The 20,908-nt window shown below is 50.0% G+C and overlaps 1 protein-coding gene across 3 annotated transcripts in view; it reads left to right on the forward strand.

Annotated features, from left to right (window-relative positions):
- Positions 1-6,087: 6,087 nt before the first annotated feature.
- Positions 6,088-20,908, forward strand: part of mtf2 (metal response element binding transcription factor 2) — a 106,725-nt gene continuing 91,904 nt past the window's right edge. Inside the window, exon 1 of one of the 3 annotated variants that reach the window (XM_072510505.1) lies at positions 6,088-6,275. The gene's annotated coding sequence lies outside the window, so the exon portion shown is untranslated. The remainder of the gene's footprint in view (positions 6,276-20,908) is intronic. The other 2 variants (XM_072510502.1, XM_072510503.1) reach the window with 2 other exon arrangements.

Below are 20,908 nucleotides of genomic sequence, written 5' to 3' on the forward strand. Positions count from 1 at the left end.
ATGTGGAGTTTGCACATTCTCCCCATGCTTGCGTGGGTTTTGCCCCCACAACCCAAAAATGTGCAGGATAGGTAGATTGGCCACGCTAAATTGCCCCTTAATTGGAAAAAATAAAAATTGAACTGAGTACTCTAAATTGAGTACTATAAAAAAAAGAATCACAGAATAGAATCATATAAAAATTACAGCACAGAAGGAGGCCATTCAGCCCATCTTGTCCATGCCCGCCTGAAGACACCCAGGTGCACTTTCTAATCCCACCTTCCTGTACTCGGTCCATAACCCTGTAGCTCAGAGCACTTAAGGTGCAGATCCAGGTACCTTTTGAAAGAGCTTGGGCTCTCTGCCTCAATCACCAATTCGTGCAGCGAATTCCAGACACCCACTACCCTCCATGGTAAAACAAATTCTTCCTCATGTCCCCTCGACACCTTCTGCCACTTATCCTGAATCCATGTCCCCTGGTTCTAGAATTCTCCATCAAGGGAAACAATTTTATCCTGTCCATCCTATCCCTTACCCTCAATTAAGTCACCCCTCAGCCTTCTTTGTTCCAAGGAAAATAACCCCAACCCATCCAATCTCTCCTCGTAGCCACTCTTTTAGCCCTGGCAACATTCTTGTAAACCTCCACTGCACTCTCTCCGGGGCAATATCGTCCTTCCTGTAATGTGGCGACCAAAACTGCACACAATATTCCAGTTGAGGCCTCACCAGTGTTTTATAGAATTCTTTTTTCCCCCCATAAATTTAGAGTGCTAATTTTTTTTTCCAATTAAGGGGCAATTTAGCATGGCCAATCCACCTAACCTGCACATCTTTGGGTTGGGGGGGTGAGACCGATGCAGACATGGGGACAATGTACAAACTCCACACGGACAGTGACCCGGGGCTGGGTCCTCGGCGCTGTGAGGCAGCAGTGTTAACCACTGCGCCACCATGCCGCCCGTGTTTTACACAATTCTAACATTATATTGTTATTTTTATATTCTGTACCTGTCAATGAAGGAGAGCATCCCATATGCTTTCTGTTACAACCTGCCTGATTATTACTGGCTGGGGACTATTGCCTAATCCACAATCCTTAGTGAGTATGAGCTCCCCCAATGAGGAGGACGGAGAAATCAACAGTAGAGTCACCAGCATAAATAGAGCTGGCCAGTGTGGAACCAGCTGGAGAGGAGAGAGCAGTGGTGGAGTAGTGTTGCATATATGTAATTGTAAATGAAGTTATTTGTTTCGATTCTACAAACTCATGCTGGATTCTTTGTGGCCCTCACAAAACTGGCGACGAGGATAGAATGTTATAACCTGCCTGATTACTACTGGCTGGGGACTATTGCCTATCCCTCAATCCCAAAATAAATTTAGAGTATCCAATTCATTTTTTCCAATTAAGGGGCAATTTAGCGTGGCCAATCCACCTAGCCTGCACATTTTTGGATTGTGGGGGCGAGACCCACGGAAACACTGGGAGAATGTGAAACTCCACATGGACAGTGACCCAGAGCCGGGATCGAACCTGGGACCTCGGCGGCATGAGGTAGCAGGGCTAACCCACTGCGCCACCGTGCTGCCCATCCCACAATCCTTCGTGAATATGAGCTCCCCCAATGAGGAGAGCGGAGAAATCATTAGCAGAGCCACCTGCATAAATAGAGCTGGCCAGTGTGGAACCAGCTAGAGAGGAGAGAGCAGTGGTGGAGTACTGCAGTTGTGTTTATATATGTAATTGTAAATAAAGTTATTTCTTTCGATTCTATAAACACGTGCTGGATTCTTCGTAGCCCTCACAAAACTTTAACAAGTTTGTCTACTTGAACTACTGTCTTCGGGGACCTATGCACCTATACACCAATATATTAATGGTAAAATGTATAATATGTACCTATTTATTGTGTACTCCCTACAAATGTTTGACCTCCCTAAATGCAAGACCTAACACTTCTGTGTGTTGAGTTCCATCTGCCACACAGTCGCGCAAGTGGTTAGCAGCACGGTGGCGCAAGTGGTTAGCACGGTTATCTCATGGCGCCGAGGTCCCAGGTTCGATCCTGGCTCTGGGTCACTGTCCGTGTGGAGTATCACATTCTCCATGTGTTTGCGTGGGTTTCGCCCCCACAACCCAAAAGATGTGCAGGGTAGGTGGATTGGCCACGCTAAATTGCCCTTAATTGGGAAAAATGAATTGGATACTCTAAATTTATTAAAAGAAAAGAAAAACAAATTCCATCTGCCATTTTTTTGCCCACTCCACCAATACAACTATATTATTTTGAAGATTATAATTATCCTCTACACTGTCCACCACTAGGCCAATCTTTGTGTCATCTGCAAATCTCCCAATCACGCTCCCCATGTTCATGTTCAAATCATTAACATATAACACAAACAGTAAGGGTTCCAACACCGAGACCGGTGGAACACTACTTGAAACAACTTTCCAATTGCAAGGCAGCCATTGACTATTACCCTTTGTTTCCTATTTCTAAGCCAACTTTTTACACAGTTTGCCACATTGCCCTGTATCCCATGGGCTTTCACTTTTGTAATAATCCACAGGAGTCAGGGGTACTGTCACTACACCAGTATTTATTTGCAATAACTATATCCATGAGCAGCTCCAAACAGTGCTGCTAGCATTCCAGTCAATTTAAGACTGGTTCACAAAGCCGACACAGGTGCTTATATGGGTCCCCTCAATGAGCTATCATTGAGGGAGCTCATACTCCAATTGGCCAACCAATAATGCCAATTGGAGGTCATTACACCCCTCCCCCCCCCCCAAGGTCCGAGGAATTCCTGCCAGCTGGCATTCCTCTGAGCTACTTCCTGCTCCTCATGTCCGGGTCTGTCACCTCTGTGTCGTCCGCCGGGTCGTTCTCCGAGGTGGGTGGGGTGTACCTTATAGGTGCCCGTCTTTTCCTTGACGACCTCCTTGGAAGTTGATCTTCCTCCTCCTCGGGGAGAGGTGTCGCGGCGGCCTCGTCGAACGTGTCCATCTCCGACTCTGATGACTGGATGACGGGGTCTAGAGAAATTGCTCGGGGCTGGGTATCTTTTCCGTCTGGGCTATCCCCACCTGCCTGCTGCTGATCCCTCACTGGGGGTAGGGCCACAGATCAGCCAACCATATACAAAGCCCGAGGGGCGGAGCTACAGGCGGAGCCAACAGAAGCAACAACAACAACAGTAAATAACAATGGAACAAACAATAACAGTGAATATATTTATATACAGCAGTAAGTGTGTGGTAAACCACTGTATTGCATTGTGTTGTGTTGTTACATGTCTGGGCTTGTCCCGGCTGGCTCCACCTGTGGCTCCTCCCCTCGGGCTCATGTCTAAAGGTGGCTAGTCTCCGCCTCTGACCCAGTCGGGACCAGAGGCCAGGAGGCTTGCTGTTTAGTGTATTAAAGCGTCAGTTACGTTCATCACTCGTCGTGTGTTTATTGATGGCATATCAATTTAATACACTAAACTTCTATGATGAACTCATCATTCAAGCCTGATCGCCTGCAGCTGGACCCACAGGCAACCGACGCCGCGGAAACATTTGAGCACTGGCTAAGCTGCTTCGAAGCGTACCTCGGATCCTTCACCGAAGACTTCACAGACCTCCAAAAGAAGCAGATCCTCCACGCACGGGTGAGCCCACGAGTCTTTCTTCTCATCAGGGATGCCCCCTCGTATGCGGAGGCAATAATGCTACTGAAGGGACAAGACGTGAAATTCGTTAACGAGGTGTATGCGAGGCATCTCCTCGCCACGAGACGGCAACGCCCTGGGGAATCCCTTGCAGAATTCCTGCGTGCGTTGCTTGTACTCTGCCGGAACTGTCATTGCCGGGCGATATCGGCTGCCCAGCACGCGGAGCTGTTGATCAGGGACGCTTATGTCGCAGGCATGAAATCAAACTATATCCGCCAGCGATTACTACAAGGGGGTACACTGGGCCTCCCAGAGACAGTACAACTCTCCAACTCGTTGGAGGTGGCCTCCCAGAACATGGAGGCCTACACCTCCGACCGTGCGGCACCCTCATGGACCTCGTGGGCGCAGCCATCATCTGACCCGGGTGCGACGCAAGCCTAGTCCGCGCAGCTACTTTTGCCGCCAGGGTAACCCCAGACAACGTTGCCCTGCACGGAACGCAACCTGCAACGGGTGTGGGAGGAAGGGCCACTTTGCAAAAGCCTGCCAGGCCCGATCTCCCCCTAAAACTTCTAGGCCCAGCGCTGCCTGCTGCCTGTCAGGGCCGCCCCCAGCTGCCGCGCCACCCGCCAAGTGCGACCCGTGGGCGCCGCCATCTTCAATTTCAGCCACCACGTGCGACCCATGGGTGCCGCCATCTTTAACACATCCTCCAACCAACACAGGGGCCCCCATCACCGCTGCCACCCACCACGCACGACCCATGGGGCCCGCCATCTTGGACGCCATCACCGATGCCCCCGCCACGCGCGACTCATGGGGGCCGCCATCTTGGGACCACTCCGCAGCTGCCCGGGAGCCTGGCTCACCCAAACGTACGCTGGCCGCCGCTACCTCTGACCGGCCTACCAACCACCTTCCGAAGCTTGCCTCCATCGCGCTCGACCAGTCCCGGCTGCACCACCTCACAAAGTCTACGATGACCGACCAGATCAACGGGCACGAGACGGCTTGTCTTTTCGACTCCCGGAGCACAGACCGCTTCATTCACCCAGATATGGCAAGGCGCTGCTCCCTCCCAATCTTACCCGCGACCCAGAAAATCTCCCTGACTTCCGGATCCCATGCAGTAGAAATCCAGGGGTACTGTGTCGCGACCCTTACTGCACAAGGCGTAGAGTAGGCGAACTTCAAACTCTACGTCCTTCCCCATCTCTGCGCTGCCCTATTACTGGGGCTCGGCTTCCAGTGCCACCTCCAGAGCCTTACCTTAAAGTTCGGTGGACCCCTGCCCCCCCTCACCGTCTGTAGCCTTGCGAGCCTTAATGTCGCCCCACCCTCGCTCTTCGCAAATCTCACCCCGGACTGTAAGCCCGTCGCTAGTAGGAGCAGACGATACAGTGCCCGGGACAGGGCCTTTATCAGGTCGGAGGTCCAGCGACTCCTGCGAGAGGGGGTAATTGAGGCTAGTACCAGCCCCTGGAGAACCCAAGTGGTGGTCGTCAAGACTGAGGAGAAGCACCGGATGGTCATCGGCTAGTCAGACCATCAACCAGTACACGCAGCTCGACATGGTCAACCAGATTGCGCAGTATCGAGTCTTCTCCACAGTTGACTTGAAGTCTGCGTACCACCAACTCCCTATCTGCCCGGAGGACCGGCAACACTGCCTTCGAGGCAGATGGCCGCCTCTACCACTTCCTCAGGGTCCCCTTCGGCGTCACCAATCGGGGTTCCGGTCTTCCAAAGAGAAATGGACCGAATGGTTGACCAGTATGGGCTGCGGGCCACGTTCCCGTACTTAGACAATGTCACCATCTGCGGCCATGACCAGCAGCACCATGCTCTGCCTGTGGCTCCTCCCCTCGGGCTCATATATAATGGTGGCTAGTCTCCACCTCCGACCCAGTTCGGGACCAGAGGTCAGGAGGTTTGCTGTTTGGTGTATTAAAGCCTCAGCTACGTTCATCACCCGTCGTGTGTTTATCGATGGCACATCACAGTGGAACGTGGTTCACCACAAAGCCTCCTTCCAGTAATCCTCCGGCTTTGGACAAGACCAAAAGATATGAATGCGATTTGCGGTCAACGTAATTTCCCCTTTGGATGGCTCTTGCTCAACCCAGATTTTTCATGTGCCCACGATCCCGAATGAAGAATCCCCCCCATGCTGTCCTCTCCCCCATCCGCGCTGTTCTCGCGCTCGCCTCTCGACTGTAAGCGCGTGTCTAGCGCGCGCGCGCGCAGCTCTCGCGGGCTCATGCACTTCTCGTCCATTCCCTTGGCGTTCTCTTCTGCGCCCTCGCTCTCTCTTTCATGCCCGGTTCTCGCCCAGGCACAATCTGGTGCACGCGCGGCGCCGGCCCAGCGTGCTCGAGCAGTGATGGATCACGGGCGCGCGCGCGCTTTGCCCGCTCCCCTCCTTTCCCACAATGCTTCGCCGGAGTTCGCGGGAAACTAAAATGGCGGCGGTGTGAGGGGAGCTGTCCGTGAGAGTGAGTGAGTGAGGGGGTTAGTGAGTGAGGAGAAAGAGCAGCGGCTCCAAACAGGGGGGTGTGGGGGGCGCAGCCGCCCGCAAAGCCGTATGTTTAAGGAGGATTTCACCGCAGTGCCCGAATGAGGTGAACGTGGCCCTTAATATTTTATTCTGTTTGTTTGTTTGAAAAAGGATCGCGGTCACCCCGAGAGCGAGGCCCTTGCTGTTCCCGTTTCTGGGGGGGGGAAAGCAGCTCAGCGCCGTCTCTTCGATAGCTCGGCTTTCATCCCCCCTTACCAACCTGTTTCGATGCGGTTACCATGAGCTGATTTCAGTGGCGCAGTTTTTCTTTTACTTTGTTTACATTGGCCGACTTCCTTTGTTTGAAAGGAGGTCTAACAGGTTGTAGGGGCTTCGTCTTCTGACCCTTTAGTCAAGGGGGGAGGAGGAAGCCACAGGGAGTTTGCAGCTCGGAGCTTTTCTTTTTCATGGAAATTGCCGCGGCTTTCCACTTGCGATTTGTACTATTGGAGTTCGTTGGATTGAATTTGTAAAGTATAAATATTTATCGATTATAGGTATTTACGGTAACCTTTGAGTAAATGAAGTATAATGGTTCAGTTTGTGATATTTGTGAATGGAATGAGTAAATTATTAAATGCGGTCGTTTAGCTCCTATACGGGGGTACTTTGTAAGGTGACAATGTTGATTTAGTTTTGCTTGCTACATTCTTGTATTTTTACTTTAAATCTAAATTAGTGTATAAAATATTTTCCAGAATCGGTATTTTGAACAAACTGCGTTTACATTTAAGTTCTATCTGAATTTTGAGTTGTTTAATTCATTAAATATTTCAACGGGCAAATAAACCTATGATAAAAGCAAATTACTGCAGATGCAGGAATCTGAAACAAAAACAATAAATGTTGGACAATCTCATTAGGTCTGGTCTGGTAGCATCTGTGGGGAGAGAATGGCGCTAACGTTTCAAGTCTGGATGACTGTCAAAGCTCTGATCTCTTGATTGTAAAATTGCAATCGGAGGGTTAGCTACAGCAGTGATCCATGGCATCTGACTTTCAAAACCTGGAGATGAGACCCATTTGTATTTATAATTCACTGATTAATCTAAATTGCTTTGTCTAAATTATTTGATAATTTGACTTTGTAACAATATTCTCTCAATGTAAATTATTGGATAACTTGCAAATAAACCGAATTATCAGGAGAAAACTAATAAACCAGTCAGATCTGAATTGGGTGTGCCTGGAGGGGAAATCTAATTGAAGTATAAAGATGATAAAAGGTATCGACAAAGTAGACGTAGAGGGGAGGGTCACAAGAGGTTATGGTTTTAGGATAAGTAGTAGCAGGTTTAAAACCGATGAGGGGAAATTACTTATCTGAAAGGGTTGTGAATCTCTGGAATTCACTACCCCCAGAGTGTGGTGGATGCTGGGACATTGACAAAATTTAAGGTAGAGAGAGAGATTTTAAATTGGTAATGGGTTGAAGGGTCATGGAGAATGGACAAGAAAGTGGAGTTGAGGCCGAGGGGAGATCAGCCATGATCGCATTGAATGGCGGAGTGGGCTCGAGAGGTTTGCCTACTCTTACTCCTAGTTCTTACGTTCAATCTTGTCCTTGGTTACAATGTTGGTCAGCTTTAGGATTGTGTAGTAGCCAGATATATGTGGGCTCTGACCTTGACATGTTTGTTGTTGTGCCCCTGACACATTGCACATTAGCCAGTGGATGTAGCCTATGGGTAACACGGTGGTTAGCTTAACAGCGCCAGGGGCCCAGGTTTGGTTCCTGACTTGGTCACTGTCTGTTCTCCCCATGTCTGTGTGGGTTTCCTCTGGGTGCCCCGGTGTCCCCCCTCAAGACCCGAAAGACGTCCTTGTTCGGTGAATTGGACATTTTGAATTCTCCCTCTACCGTAGTGTGGTGACAAGGAGATTTTCACAGTAACTTCATTGCAATGTAAGCCTACTTGTGACACTAATAAAAATGTTATGGGGCACTGATGACTGCAACTTCCTACCATCTGCAGCGGTTGCGGGGCAGATTGGGATATTGTTAGGCCCCTCGCCGGCTGAAGACTCCTCCCCCCCCCCCCCCCCCCCCCCCACCACAAAAGGTCCTCCCAGCAAGACACTGTCGCACAACCAAGACAGCACACAGCACCGGGGTGGGCATGGCAAGCACCTCAAAGGCAACTTCTGCGCCACCGGCGGCGGGGCCATTCATCACCGCCTCTAGATCTTCCGCTGCCCCCGCGGCCCTGTCACCCTTCCGCCTGCTAACCAGGCACTTAGGGGTCAATTGTTATGACTGCCGAGGCGTGCACGTGCGCAATGGCCGGGGTCATCGGCCATTGTGGCCGCCTTGCGAATGTACGGTAAGTTTGTGTTTTTCCTGTGGGCCATGCGAGCGGTCCACCTCATCCTGGAAAACGGCCTCACAGTGGGCGGGACGCACGTCAAAAACAAAAGAAAACAAAAACTGGTGGCTGACACTGGAGGCGTGGCTTTAGCCTGAGCAGGCACTAGATGCTGCCTGTCGAGGGTAGCTGCTGTGGGATCTGAACGCGCTCCATCTTGTGCAGGTTCCCTTGAGACTTGCTAGGCCATGGCTCCAGATGTGTGGATCAACCTATAACTGTATCCAGGCCTCACTTTAGGGTGGGTTTGCTCCTTGGGAATGGCAGACATTAGTGAGCAAGTTGCCCAGATTCTCTGTCTGTGTGCGTGAGTCACACTCTGGCTGTGTGTGTGTGTGTTTCTGGCTGTGTGTGTGTGTGTTTCTGGCTGTGTGTGTGTGTGTTTCTGGCTGTGTGTGTGTGTGTGTTTCTGGCTGTGTGTGTGTGTTTTTCTGGCTGTGTGTGTGTGTTTTTCTGGCTGTGTGTGTGTGTTTTTCTGGCTGTGTGTTTTTCTGGCTGTGTGTTTTTCTGGCTGTGTGTTTTTCTGGCTGTGTGTTTTTCTGGCTGTGTGTTTTTCTGGCTGTGTGTTTTTCTGGCTGTGTGTTTTTCTGGCTGTGTGTTTTTCTGGCTGTGTGTTTTTCTGGCTGTGTGTTTTTCTGGCTGTGTGTTTTTCTGGCTGTGTGTGTTTCTGGCTGTGTGTGTTTCTGGCTGTTGTGTGTGTTTCTGGCTGGCTGTTGTGTGTGTTTCTGGCTGGCTGTTGTGTGTGTTTCTGGCTGGCTGTTGTGTGTGTTTCTGGCTGGCTGTTGTGTGTGTTTCTGGCTGGCTGTTGTGTGTGTTTCTGGCTGGCTGTTGTGTGTGTTTCTGGCTGGCTGTTGTGTGTGTTTCTGGCTGGCTGTTGTGTGTGTTTCTGGCTGGCTGTTGTGTGTGTTTCTGGCTGGCTGTTGTGTGTGTTTCTGGCTGGCTGTTGTGTGTGTTTCTGGCTGGCTGTTGTGTGTGTTTCTGGCTGGCTGTTGTGTGTGTTTCTGGCTGGCTGTTGTGTGTGTTTCTGGCTGGCTGTTGTGTGTGTTTCTGGCTGGCTGTTGTGTGTGTTTCTGGCTGGCTGTTGTGTGTGTTTCTGGCTGGCTGTTGTGTGTGTTTCTGGCTGGCTGTTGTGTGTGTTTCTGGCTGTTGTGTGTGCGTGTGTGTTTCTGGCTGTTGTGTGTGCGTGTGTGTTTCTGGCTGTTGTGTGTGCGTGTGTGTTTCTGGCTGTTGTGTGTGCGTGTGTGTTTCTGGCTGTTGTGTGTGCGTGTGTTTCTGGCTGTTGTGTGTGCGTGTGTTTCTGGCTGTTGTGTGTGCGTGTGTTTCTGGCTGTTGTGTGTGCGTGTGTGTGTTTCTGGCTGTTGTGTGTGCGTGTGTGTGTTTCTGGCTGTTGTGTGCGCGTGTGTGTGTTTCTGGCTGTTGTGTGCGCGTGTGTGTGTTTCTGGCTGTTGTGTGCGCGTGTGTGTGTTTCTGGCTGTTGTGTGCGCGTGTGTGTGTTTCTGGCTGTTGTGTGCGCGTGTGTGTGTTTCTGGCTGTTGTGTGCGCGTGTGTGTGTTTCTGGCTGTTGTGTGCGCGTGTGTGTGTTTCTGGCTGTTGTGTGCGCGTGTGTGTGTTTCTGGCTGTTGTGTGCGCGTGTGTGTGTTTCTGGCTGTTGTGTGCGCGTGTGTGTGTTTCTGGCTGGCTTTGTGTGCGTGTGTGTGTTTCTGGCTGGCTTTGTGTGCGTGTGTGTGTTTCTGGCTGGCTTTGTGTGCGTGTGTGTGTTTCTGGCTGGCTTTGTGTGCGTGTGTGTGTTTCTGGCTGGCTTTGTGTGCGTGTGTGTGTTTCTGGCTGGCTTTGTGTGCGTGTGTGTGTTTCTGGCTGGCTTTGTGTGCGTGTGTGTGTTTCTGGCTGGCTTTGTGTGTGTTTCTGGCTGGCTGTTGTGTGTGTTTCTGGCTGTTGTGTGTGTTTCTGGCTGTTGTGTGTGTGCGTGTGTTTCTGGCTGGCTTTGTGTGTGTTTCTGGCTGGCTTTGTGTGTGTTTCTGGCTGGCTTTGTGTGTGTTTCTGGCTGGCTTTGTGTGTGTTTCTGGCTGGCTTTGTGTGTGTTTCTGGCTGTTGTGTGTGTTTCTGGCTGTTGTGTGTGTTTCTGGCTGTTGTGTGTGTTTCTGGCTGTTGTGTGTGCGTGTGTTTCTGGCTGTTGTGTGTGCGTGTGTTTCTGGCTGTTGTGTGTGCGTGTGTTTCTGGCTGTTGTGTGTGCGTGTGTTTCTGGCTGTTGTGTGTGCGTGTGTTTCTGGCTGTTGTGTGTGCGTGTGTTTCTGGCTGTTGTGTGTGCGTGTGTTTCTGGCTGTTGTGTGTGCGTGTGTGTGTTTCTGGCTGTTGTGTGTGCGTGTGTGTGTTTCTGGCTGGCTTTGTGTGTGTTTCTGGCTGGCTTTGTGTGTGTTTCTGGCTGGCTTTGTGTGTGTTTCTGGCTGTTGTGTGTGTTTCTGGCTGTTGTGTGTGTTTCTGGCTGTTGTGTGTGTTTCTGGCTGTTGTGTGTGTTTCTGGCTGTTGTGTGTGTTTCTGGCTGTTGTGTGTGTGCGTGTGTTTCTGGCTGTTGTGTGTGTTTCTGGCTGTTGTGTGTGTTTCTGGCTGTTGTGTGTGTTTCTGGCTGTTGTGTGTGTTTCTGGCTGTTGTGTGTGTTTCTGGCTGGCTTTGTGTGTGTTTCTGGCTGGCTTTGTGTGTGTTTCTGGCTGGCTTTGTGTGTGTTTCTGGCTGTTGTGTGTGTGTGTTTCTGGCTGTTGTGTGTGTGTGTTTCTGGCTGTTGTGTGTGTGTGTTTCTGGCTGTTGTGTGTGTGTGTGTGTGTTTCTGGCTGTTGTGTGTGTGTGCGTGTGTTTCTGGCTGTTGTGTGTGTGTGCGTGTGTTTCGGGCTGTTGTGTGTGTTTCGGGCTGTTGTGTGTGTTTCGGGCTGTTGTGTGTGTTTCGGGCTGTTGTGTGTGTTTCGGGCTGTTGTGTGTGTTTCGGGCTGTTGTGTGTGTTTCGGGCTGTTGTGTGTGTTTCGGGCTGTTGTGTGTGTTTCGGGCTGTTGTGTGTGTTTCGGGCTGTTGTGTGTGTTTCGGGCTGTTGTGTGTGTTTCTGGCTGTTGTGTGTGTTTCTGGCTGTTTGTGTGTGTGTGTTTCTGGCTGTTTGTGTGTGTGTGTTTCTGGCTGTTTGTGTGTGTGTTTCTGGCTGTTTGTGTGTGTGTTTCTGGCTGTTTGTGTGTGTGTGTTTCTGGCTGTTTGTGTGTGTGTGTTTGTGGCTGTTGTGTGTGTGTGTTTGTGGCTGTTGTGTGTGTGTGTTTGTGGCTGTTGTGTGTGTGTGTTTGTGGCTGTTGTGTGTGTGTGTTTGTGGCTGTTGTGTGTGTGTGTTTGTGGCTGTTGTGTGTGTGTGTTTGTGGCTGTTGTGTGTGTGTGTTTGTGGCTGTTGTGTGTGTGTGTTTCTGGCTGTTGTGTGTGTGTGTTTCTGGCTGTTGTGTGTGTGTGTTTCTGGCTGTTGTGTGTGTGTGTTTCTGGCTGTTGTGTGTGTGTGTTTCTGGCTGTTGTGTGTGTTTCTGGCTGTTGTGTGTGTTTCTGGCTGTTGTGTGTGTTTCTGGCTGTTGTGTGTGTTTCTGGCTGTTGTGTGTGTTTCTGGCTGTTGTGTGTGTGTGTTTCTGGCTGTTGTGTGTGTGTGTTTCTGGCTGTTGTGTGTGTGTGTTTCTGGCTGTTGTGTGTGTGTGTTTCTGGCTGTTGTGTGTGTGTGTTTCTGGCTGTTGTGTGTGTGTGTTTCTGGCTGTTGTGTGTGTGTGTTTCTGGCTGTTGTGTGTGTGTGTTTCTGGCTGTTGTGTGTGTGTGTTTCTGGCTGTTGTGTGTGTGTGTTTCTGGCTGTTGTGTGTGTGTGTTTCTGGCTGTTGTGTGTGTGTGTTTCTGGCTGTTGTGTGTGTGTGTTTCTGGCTGTTGTGTGTGTGTGTTTCTGGCTGTTGTGTGTGTGTGTTTCTGGCTGGTGTGTGTGTGTGTTTCTGGCTGTTGTGTGTGTGTGTGTGTGTTTCTGGCTGTTGTGTGTGTGTGTGTGTGTTTCTGGCTGTTGTGTGTGTGTGTGTGTTTCTGGCTGTTGTGTGTGTGTGTGTGTGTTTCTGGCTGTTGTGTGTGTGTGTGTGTGTTTCTGGCTGTTGTGTGTGTTTCTGGCTGTTGTGTGTGTTTCTGGCTGTTGTGTGTGTTTCTGGCTGTTGTGTGTGTTTCTGGCTGTTGTGTGTGTTTCTGGCTGTTGTGTGTGTTTCTGGCTGTTGTGTGTGTTTCTGGCTGTTGTGTGTGTTTCTGGCTGTTGTGTGTGTTTCTGGCTGTTGTGTGTGTTTCTGGCTGTTGTGTGTGTTTCTGGCTGTTGTGTGTGTTTCTGGCTGTTGTGTGTGTTTCTGGCTGTTGTGTGTGTTTCTGGCTGTTGTGTGTGTTTCTGGCTGTTATGTGTGTTTCTGGCTGTTATGTGTGTGTGTGTTCCTGGCTGTTTTGTGTGTGTTTCTGGCTGTGTGTGTGTGTTTCTGGCTGTTGTGTGTGTGTGTGTGTGTGTTTCTGGCTGTTGTGCGTGTGTGTGTTTCTGGCTGTTGTGTGTGTTTCTGGCTGTTGTGTGTGTTTCTGGCTGTTGTGTGTGTTTCTGGCTGTTGTGTGTGTTTCTGGCTGTTGTGTGTGTTTCTGGCTGTTGTGTGTGTTTCTGGCTGTTGTGTGTGTTTCTGGCTGTTGTGTGTGTTTCTGGCTGTTGTGTGTGTTTCTGGCTGTTGTGTGTGTTTCTGGCTGTTTGTGTGTTTCTGGCTGTTGTGTGTGTGTGTGTGTTTCTGGCTGTTGTGTGTGTGTGTTTCTGGCTGTTGTGTGTGTGTGTTTCTGGCTGTTGTGTGTGTGTGTTTCTGGCTGTTGTGTGTGTGTGCGTGTGTTTCTGGCTGTTGTGTGTGCGTGTGTGTGTTTCTGGCTGTTGTGTGTGCGTGTGTGTGTTTCTGGCTGTTGTGTGTGCGTGTGTGTGTTTCTGGCTGTTGTGTGTGCGTGTGTGTGTTTCTGGCTGTTGTGTGTGCGTGTGTGTGTTTCTGGCTGTTGTGTGTGCGTGTGTGTGTTTCTGGCTGTTGTGTGTGCGTGTGTGTGTTTCTGGCTGTTGTGTGTGCGTGTGTGTGTTTCTGGCTGTTGTGTGTGCGTGTGTGTGTTTCTGGCTGGCTTTGTGTGCGTGTGTGTGTTTCTGGCTGGCTTTGTGTGCGTGTGTGTGTTTCTGGCTGGCTTTGTGTGCGTGTGTGTGTTTCTGGCTGGCTTTGTGTGCGTGTGTGTGTTTCTGGCTGGCTTTGTGTGTGTTTCTGGCTGGCTTTGTGTGTGTTTCTGGCTGGCTGTTGTGTGTGTTTCTGGCTGTTGTGTGTGTTTCTGGCTGTTGTGTGTGTTTCTGGCTGTTGTCTGTGTGCGTGTGTTTCTGGCTGGCTTTGTGTGTGTTTCTGGCTGGCTTTGTGTGTGTTTCTGGCTGTTGTGTGTGTTTCTGGCTGTTGTGTGTGTTTCTGGCTGTTGTGTGTGCGTGTGTTTCTGGCTGTTGTGTGTGCGTGTGTTTCTGGCTGTTGTGTGTGCGTGTGTTTCTGGCTGTTGTGTGTGCGTGTGTGTGTTTCTGGCTGTTGTGTGTGCGTGTGTGTGTTTCTGGCTGTTGTGTGTGCGTGTGTGTGTTTCTGGCTGGCTTTGTGTGTGTTTCTGGCTGGCTTTGTGTGTGTTTCTGGCTGGCTTTGTGTGTGTTTCTGGCTGGCTTTGTGTGTGTTTCTGGCTGGCTTTGTGTGTGTTTCTGGCTGGCTTTGTGTGTGTTTCTGGCTGGCTTTGTGTGTGTTTCTGGCTGTTGTGTGTGTTTCTGGCTGTTGTGTGTGTTTCTGGCTGTTGTGTGTGTTTCTGGCTGTTGTGTGTGTTTCTGGCTGTTGTGTGTGTTTCTGGCTGTTGTGTGTGTTTCTGGCTGGCTTTGTGTGTTTCTGGCTGGCTTTGTGTGTGTTTCTGGCTGGCTTTGTGTGTGTTTCTGGCTGGCTTTGTGTGTGTTTCTGGCTGTTGTGTGTGTTTCTGGCTGTTGTGTGTGTTTCTGGCTGTTGTGTGTGTTTCTGGCTGTTGTGTGTGTGTGTGTGTGTTTCTGGCTGTTTGTGTGTGTTTCTGGCTGTTTGTGTGTGTTTCTGGCTGTTTGTGTGTGTTTCTGGCTGTTTGTGTGTGTGTGTTTCTGGCTGTTTGTGTGTGTGTGTTTCTGGCTGTTTGTGTGTGTGTGTTTCTGGCTGTTGTGTGTGTGTGTTTCTGGCTGTTGTGTGTGTGTGTTTCTGGCTGTTGTGTGTGTGTGTTTCTGGCTGTTGTGTGTGTGTGTTTCTGGCTGTTGTGTGTGTGTGTTTCTGGCTGTTGTGTGTGTTTCTGGCTGTTGTGTGTGCGTGTGTTTCAGGCTGTTGTGTGTGTGTGTTTCTGGCTGTTGTGTGTGTGTGTTTCTGGCTGTTGTGTGTGTGTGTTTCTGGCTGTTGTGTGTGTGTGTGTGTGTGTGTTTCTGGCTGTTGTGTGTGTGTGTGTGTGTTTCTGGCTGTTGTGTGTGTGTGTTTCTGGCTGTTGTGTGTGTGTGTTTCTGGCTGTTGTGTGTGTGTGTGTGTGTTTCTGGCTGTTGTGTGTGTTTCTGGCTGGTGTGTGTGTTTCTGGCTGTTGTGTGTGTTTCTGGCTGTTGTGTGTGTTTCTGGCTGGTGTGTGTGTTTCTGGCTGGTGTGTGTGTTTCTGGCTGGTGTGTGTGTTTCTGGCTGGTGTGTGTGTTTCTGGCTGGTGTGTGTGTTTCTGGCTGGTGTGTGTGTTTCTGGCTGGTGTGTGTGTTTCTGGCTGGTGTGTGTGTTTCTGGCTGGTGTGTGTGTTTCTGGCTGGTGTGTGTGTTTCTGGCTGGTGTGTGTGTTTCTGGCTGGTGTGTGTGTTTCTGGCTGGTGTGTGTGTTTCTGGCTGGTGTGTGTGTTTCTGGCTGGTGTGTGTGTTTCTGGCTGTTGTGTGTGCGTGTGTTTCTGGCTGTTGTGTGTGCGTGTGTTTCTGGCTGTTGTGTGTGCGTGTGTTTCTGGCTGTTGTGTGTGCGTGTGTTTCTGGCTGTTGTGTGTGCGTGTGTTTCTGGCTGTTGTGTGTGCGTGTGTGTGTTTCTGGCTGTTGTGTGTGTTTCTGGCTGGCTTTGTGTGTGTTTCTGGCTGGCTTTGTGTGTGTTTCTGGCTGGCTTTGTGTGTGTTTCTGGCTGGCTTTGTGTGTGTTTCTGGCTGGCTTTGTGTGTGTTTCTGGCTGGCTGTTGTGTGTGTTTCTGGCTGTTGTGTGTGTTTCTGGCTGTTGTGTGTGTTTCTGGCTGTTGTGTGTGTGCGTGTGTTTCTGGCTGTTGTGTGTGTGTGTTTGTGGCTGTTTGTGTGTGTGTGTTTGTGGCTGTTGTGTGTGTGTGTTTGTGGCTGTTGTGTGTGTGTGTTTGTGGCTGTTGTGTGTGTGTTTCTGGCTGTTGTGTGTGTGTGTTTCTGGCTGTTGTGTGTGTGTGTTTCTGGCTGTTGTGTGTGTGTGTTTCTGGCTGTTTGTGTGTGTTTCTGGCTGTTGTGTGTGTGTGTTTCTGGCTGTTGTGTGTGTGTGTTTCTGGCTGTTGTGTGTGTGTGTTTCTGGCTGTTGTGTGTGTGTGTTTCTGGCTGTTGTGTGTGTGTGTTTCTGGCTGTTGTGTGTGTGTGTTTCTGGCTGTTGTGTGTGTGTGTTTCTGGCTGTTGTGTGTGTGTGTTTCTGGCTGTTGTGTGTGTGTGTTTCTGGCTGTTGTGTGTGTTTCTGGCTGTTGTGTGTGTTTCTGGCTGTTGTGTGTGTTTCTGGCTGTTGTGTGTGTTTCTGGCTGTTGTGTGTGTTTCTGGCTGTTGTGTGTGTTTCTGGCTGTTGTGTGTGTGTGTGTGTGTTTCTGGCTGTTGTGTGTGTGTGTGTGTGTTTCTGGCTGTTGTGTGTGTTTCTGGCTGTTGTGTGTGTTTCTGGCTGTTGTGTGTGTTTCTGGCTGTTGTGTGTGTTTCTGGCTGTTGTGTGTGTTTCTGGCTGTTGTGTGTGTTTCTGGCTGTTGTGTGTGTTTCTGGCTGTTGTGTGTGTTTCTGGCTGTTGTGTGTGTTTCTGGCTGTTGTGTGTGTTTCTGGCTGTTGTGTGTGTTTCTGGCTGTTGTGTGTGTTTCTGGCTGTTGTGTGTGTTTCTGGCTGTTGTGTGTGTTTCTGGCTGTTGTGTGTGTGTGTGTGTTTCTGGCTGTTTGTGTGTGTGTTTCTGGCTGTTTGTGTGTGTGTGTTTCTGGCTGTTTGTGTGTGTGTTTCTGGCTGTTGTGTGTGTGTGTGTTTCTGGCTGTTGTGTGTGTGTGTGTTTCTGGCTGTTGTGTGTGTGTGTGTGTTTCTGGCTGTTGTGTGTGTGTGTGTTTCTGGCTGTTGTGTGTGTGTGTGTGTTTCTGGCTGGTGTGTGTGTGTGTTTCTGGCGGTTGTGTGTGTGTGTTTCTGGCTGTTTGTGTGTGTGTTTCTGGCTGTTGTGTGTGTGTGTGTTTCTGGCTGTTGTGTGTGTGTGTGTGTGTGTTTCTGGCTGTTGTGTGTGTGTTTCTGGCTGTTGTGTGTGTGTGTGTTTCTGGCTGTTGTGTGTGTGTGTGTTTCTGGCTGTTGTGTGTGTGTGTGTTTCTGGCTGTTGAGTGTGTGTGTGTTTCTGGCTGTTGTGTGTGTGTGTGTTCCTGGCTGTTTTGTGTGTGTTTCTGGCTGTGTGTGTGTGTTTCTGGCTGTTGTGTGTGTGTGTGTGTGTGTTTCTGGCTGTTGTGCATGTGTGTGTTTCTGGCTGTTGTGTGTGTTTCTGGCTGTTGTGTGTGTTTCTGGCTGTTGTGTGTGTTTCTGGCTGTTGTGTGTGTTTCTGGCTGTTGTGTGTGTTTCTGGCTGTTGTGTGTGTTTCTGGCTGTTTGTGTGTTTCTGGCTGTTTGTGTGTTTCTGGCTGTTGTGTGTGTGTTTCTGGCTGTTGTGTGTGTGTGTTTCTGGCTGTTGTGTGTGTGTGTTTCTGGCTGTTGTGTGTGTGTGTTTCTGGCTGTGTGTGTTTCTGGCTGTTGTGTGTGTGTTTCTGGCTGTTGTGTGTGTGTTTCTGGCTGTTGTGTGTGTGTTTCTGGCTGTTGTGTGTGTGTTTCTGGCTGTTGTGTGTGTGTTTCTGGCTGTTGTGTGTGTGTTTCTGGCTGTTGTGTGTGTGTTTCTGGCTGTTGTGTGTGTGTTTCTGGCGGTTGTGTGTGTGTTTCTGGCGGTTGTGTGTGTGTTTCAGGCTGTTGTGTGTGTGTTTCTGGCTGTTGTGTGTGTGTTTCTGGCTGTTGTGTGTGTGTTTCTGGCTGTTGTGTGTGTGTTTCTGGCTGTTGTGTGTGTGTGTGTTTCTGGCTGTTGTGTGTGTGTTTCTGGCTGTTGTGTGTGTGTTTCTGGCTGGCTGTTGTGTGTGTTTCTGGCTGGCTGTTGTGTGTGTTTCTGGCTGGCTGTTGTGTGTGTTTCTGGCTGGCTGTTGTGTGTGTTTCTGGCTGGCTGTTGTGTGTGTTTCTGGCTGGCTGTTGTGTGTGTTTCTGGCTGGCTGTTGTGTGTGTTTCTGGCTGGCTGTTGTGTGTGTTTCTGGCTGTTGTGTGTGCGTGTGTGTTTCTGGCTGTTGTGTGTGCGTGTGTGTTTCTGGCTGTTGTGTGTGCGTGTGTGTTTCTGGCTGTTGTGTGTGCGTGTGTTTCTGGCTGTTGTGTGTGCGTGTGTTTCTGGCTGTTGTGTGTGTTTCTGGCTGTTGTGTGTGTGTGTGTGTGTTTCTGGCTGTTGTGTGTGTGTGTGTGTGTTTCTGGCTGTTGTGTGTGTTTCTGGCTGTTGTGTGTGTTTCTGGCTGTTGTGTGTGTTTCTGGCTGTTGTGTGTGTTTCTGGCTGTTGTGTGTGTTTCTGGCTGTTGTGTGTGTTTCTGGCTGTTGTGTGTGTTTCTGGCTGTTGTGTGTGTTTCTGGCTGTTGTGTGTGTTTCTGGCTGTTGTGTGTGTTTCTGGCTGTTGTGTGTGTTTCTGGCTGTTGTGTGTGTTTCTGGCTGTTGTGTGTGTTTCTGGCTGTTGTGTGTGTTTCTGGCTGTTGTGTGTGTTTCTGGCTGTTGTGTGTGTGTGTGTGTGTGTTTCTGGCTGTTGTGTGTGTGTGTGTTTCTGGCTGTTGTGTGTGTGTGTGTGTGTGTTTCTGGCTGTTGTGTGTGTGTTTCTGGCTGTTGTGTGTGTGTGTGTTTCTGGCTGTTGTGTGTGTGTGTGTGTTTCTGGCTGTTGTGTGTGTGTGTGTTTCTGGCTGTTGAGTGTGTGTGTGTTTCTGGCTGTTGTGTGTGTGTGTGTTCCTGGCTGTTTTGTGTGTGTTTCTGGCTGTGTGTGTGTGTTTCTGGCTGTTGTGTGTGTGTGTGTGTGTGTTTCTGGCTGTTGTGCATGTGTGTGTTTCTGGCTGTTGTGTGTGTTTCTGGCTGTTGTGTGTGTTTCTGGCTGTTGTGTGTGTTTCTGGCTGTTGTGTGTGTTTCTGGCTGTTGTGTGTGTTTCTGGCTGTTGTGTGTGTTTCTGGCTGTTTGTGTGTTTCTGGCTGTTTGTGTGTTTCTGGCTGTTGTGTGTGTGTTTCTGGCTGTTGTGTGTGTGTGTTTCTGGCTGTTGTGTGTGTGTGTTTCTGGCTGTTGTGTGTGTGTGTTTCTGGCTGTGTGTGTTTCTGGCTGTTGTGTGTGTGTTTCTGGCTGTTGTGTGTGTGTTTCTGGCTGTTGTGTGTGTGTTTCTGGCTGTTGTGTGTGTGTTTCTGGCTGTTGTGTGTGTGTTTCTGGCTGTTGTGTGTGTGTTTCTGGCTGTTGTGTGTGTGTTTCTGGCGGTTGTGTGTGTGTTTCTGGCGGTTGTGTGTGTGTTTCAGGCTGTTGTGTGTGTGTTTCTGGCTGTTGTGTGTGTGTTTCTGGCTGTTGTGTGTGTGTTTCTGGCTGTTGTGTGTGTGTTTCTGGCTGTTGTGTGTGTGTGTGTTTCTGGCTGTTGTGTGTGTGTTTCTGGCTGTTGTGTGTGTGTTTCTGGCTGTTGTGTGTGTGTTTCTGGCTGGCTGTTGTGTGTGTTTCTGGCTGGCTGTTGTGTGTGTTTCTGGCTGGCTGTTGTGTGTGTTTCTGGCTGGCTGTTGTGTGTGTTTCTGGCTGGCTGTTGTGTGTGTTTCTGGCTGGCTGTTGTGTGTGTTTCTGGCTGTTGTGTGTGCGTGTGTGTTTCTGGCTGTTGTGTGTGCGTGTGTGTTTCTGGCTGTTGTGTGTGCGTGTGTGTTTCTGGCTGTTGTGTGTGCGTGTGTTTCTGGCTGTTGTGTGTGCGTGTGTTTCTGGCTGTTGTGTGTGCGTGTGTGTGTTTCTGGCTGTTGTGTGTGCGTGTGTGTGTTTCTGGCTGTTGTGTGTGCGTGTGTGTGTTTCTGGCTGTTGTGTGTGCGTGTGTGTGTTTCTGGCTGTTGTGTGTGCGTGTGTGTGTTTCTGGCTGTTGTGTGTGCGTGTGTGTGTTTCTGGCTGTTATGTGTGCGTGTGTGTGTTTCTGGCTGGCTTTGTGTGCGTGTGTGTGTTTCTGGCTGGCTTTGTGTGCGTGTGTGTGTTTCTGGCTGGCTTTGTGTGCGTGTGTGTGTTTCTGGCTGGCTTTGTGTGCGTGTGTGTGTTTCTGGCTGGCTTTGTGTGCGTGTGTGTGTTTCTGGCTGGCTTTGTGTGCGTGTGTGTGTTTCTGGCTGGCTTTGTGTGTGTTTCTGGCTGGCTTTGTGTGCGTGTGTGTGTTTCTGGCTGGCTTTGTGTGCGTGTGTGTGTTTCTGGCTGGCTTTGTGTGCGTGTGTGTGTTTCTGGCTGGCTTTGTGTGCGTGTGTGTGTTTCTGGCTGGCTTTGTGTGTGTTTCTGGCTGGCTTTGTGTGTGTTTCTGGCTGGCTTTGTGTGTGTTTCTGGCTGTTGTGTGTGTTTCTGGCTGTTGTGTGTGTTTCTGGCTGTTGTGTGTGTGCGTGTGTTTCTGGCTGGCTTTGTGTGTGTTTCTGGCTGGCTTTGTGTGTGTTTCTGGCTGGCTTTGTGTGTGTTTCTGGCTGTTGTGTGTGTTTCTGGCTGTTGTGTGTGTTTCTGGCTGTTTGTGTTTCTGGCTGTTGTGTGTGCGTGTGTTTCTGGCTGTTGTGTGTGCGTGTGTTTCTGGCTGTTGTGTGTGCGTGTGTTTCTGGCTGTTGTGTGTGCGTGTGTTTCTGGCTGTTGTGTGTGCGTGTGTGTGTTTCTGGCTGTTGTGTGTGCGTGTGTGTGTTTCTGGCTGTTGTGTGTGCGTGTGTGTGTTTCTGGCTGTTGTGTGTGTGCGTGTGTTTCTGGCTGTTGTGTGTGTGCGTGTGTTTCTGGCTGTTGTGTGTGCGTGTGTGTGTTTCTGGCTGTTGTGTGTGCGTGTGT

The sequence above is a fragment of the Scyliorhinus torazame genome, chromosome 7 (assembly GCF_047496885.1).
Source record: "Scyliorhinus torazame isolate Kashiwa2021f chromosome 7, sScyTor2.1, whole genome shotgun sequence".
NCBI classification, from domain to species: domain Eukaryota; kingdom Metazoa; phylum Chordata; class Chondrichthyes; order Carcharhiniformes; family Scyliorhinidae; genus Scyliorhinus; species Scyliorhinus torazame.